Here is a 2,306-nt window from a genome sequence, read left to right on the forward strand (position 1 = left end):
GAAGCTCATAAATGAGACATTGTGGGAGATATAGCTCGGCTGAAATGACCACGAAAAGACCAATTCTACACCTATTCTCCGGGCACAGCTCAGGGCGGCATCTCTGGATGGAATCTTAAGAATGGCGCCTTAAAGGGGAACTCCCGATGTGGTAAAAAGTGCCACCAAGCTTCTACTTCTATTTATCAACAATTTTCAGAGCCATCCGCTCTATGAAACTCTGAACATTCGTTTTGTGCGAATAGAGGGAAATTTAATTTCGAATGTTATAATGCAATACCCCTTTATGGCCACTAGATGGAGCTGATGAGCAAAGGAAATAAGCATTTATTAAATATGCCCCTCAGCTCCATATAGTGGCAATAATGCAGTATTACATTATTACATTGTGAAGCATTGTGAATCTTCGTTTTTGTGTGAATAGATGCAAAAATGAGCATTCCTGGTATATTTTCTTGAAATGTAAATTCGAATGTCATGATGTTATATTACACTAATATTGGCCACTAAATGGAGCAGAGGAGCATAGGAAATAAGTACTTATTAAATATGCCCCTTGGCTCCATCTAGTGGCCATAATGCAGCATCACATTCTTACATTCACCCTGTGAAACTTTGTGAATGTTAGTTTTGTGCAAAAAGATGTAAAAAGGAACATTCTTGATATATATATTTTTTTTTTAACAAGTCGAATGTCAATTCAAATGGAACAATGTAATGACGTAGTACCACATGATGGCCACTAGATGGAGCCGAGGTGCATAAGAAATATGTATATCTGTAGAAAATGAATCAAGGCTGTGTTTTTCTTGAAGACGTTTCGGTGGTCATCCGACCAGCTTTCTCAATTCAGAATGACTTATACAAAAATGCTCTGGTAATATATATGAAAAGCACATACAAATATTACGAACAGCGCTCTCGGATTGGGCCAAGGGAATACGGTGCTGTAGAGCGATCGCCTCCACCCGCAGCGGCAGCCCAGCCTGACGTCAGTCCTCACACCACCGGCACTTCACATTGCTCCAGCGGTGACACGGACACACTGACACATCCATCTGGTCCCGAGACCCACTTAAAGTAAGTGAACCAGAATATATATGGTAAATGTTGCTCCAATCCACATAATCTGTTAGTCATCACCAGCATGAGGGTCGGAGACCTCCTGGAGGTCAGGTGTTGATTGCATTTGCATAATTGGAGGAGTTGTTTTAATTCTGACTAGAGCACCCCAATACAAAGTGCCATGGTGTCACTCTTTAATATAATGTTCTCTGCCCCTGCAAAGCACACCTGAGTCACCCCGTGCTGAATAGCCTCCTGATTAGACTTACCATGGAGGAGTTATTTGGACAAGTGCACTCTATACAAACGTAGGGCGGGCTCGCTGACCGCATTGAATAGAGACCACCCAAGCTCCATGCTCCATCTGGGTGGATGAAGGGATAATGGGCTCATCTTAAGGCCTCATTCACACGAGAAAAAGCCGGCACGTACAGATCCTTGCTGCGTGAACGGCCGTATCCGGCAGCTCCCGATTTGAGTGTTCCAGAATGTTTTGAGTGTTCTAGAAGCGGAGTTATACTTTTGTTCTCTCAATCTTCTACCAATACATGAACTCCTCAACCTGCACGGTCCCCAGGGCCGGATTTCTCACAAGGCCACCGAGCCCTGGCCTTGGGGCAGCAGGGTGTAGAGGGGCAGCACAGCCGCAGGGCGGGTAGTTTTTTTCCTACATTTAGCCCTGCTTCGGGCAATCGGCTAAATGTAGAGCGGGGAAGCTGCTTGTTCGTTTAGTACAAGTGATCCCAGTGATGCTGCTGACAGACGGGAGAGCTTTCCCATCTCAGCTGTCACTGGGGAGCCTGCACAGCGCTGTGCTCAAACTCCTGTATTGTAAATGCTATCACACAGAGGCTTGTCAGCTCCTGTGTTATAGCAATAAAGTTAAGTGAAAAAAAATAATAATAATAATAATAAAATTCAAATTCAAAATAAAATTTGATAAAAAGTAAAAAATAAATTAAATAAAAAATAAGTAAAAAATAAGAAATAATAATTAAAATAAAAGTGAATAACTACAAAATAATAAAATAAATGTACAAACAATTACAAAAAGTTAATAAGATACATAAAAATTTAAAAAAGTATAAATAAAAAAAAGTGATAAAGTAAAAAAAATAATAAAGAAAAAAATTAAAACCAACCCTGCCATCTGGTTGCCATTGTCCATTGGGGGGGGGTTTGGTGGGGAGGGGGGCACATTGAGGAACCCGGCCTTGGGGCAGCAGAGAGAGTCCCCCCAT

Source organism: Nanorana parkeri, unplaced genomic scaffold (genome assembly GCF_000935625.1).
Source record: "Nanorana parkeri isolate BGI_ZX_2015 unplaced genomic scaffold, ASM93562v1 scaffold2, whole genome shotgun sequence".
Classification (NCBI taxonomy): domain Eukaryota; kingdom Metazoa; phylum Chordata; class Amphibia; order Anura; family Dicroglossidae; genus Nanorana; species Nanorana parkeri.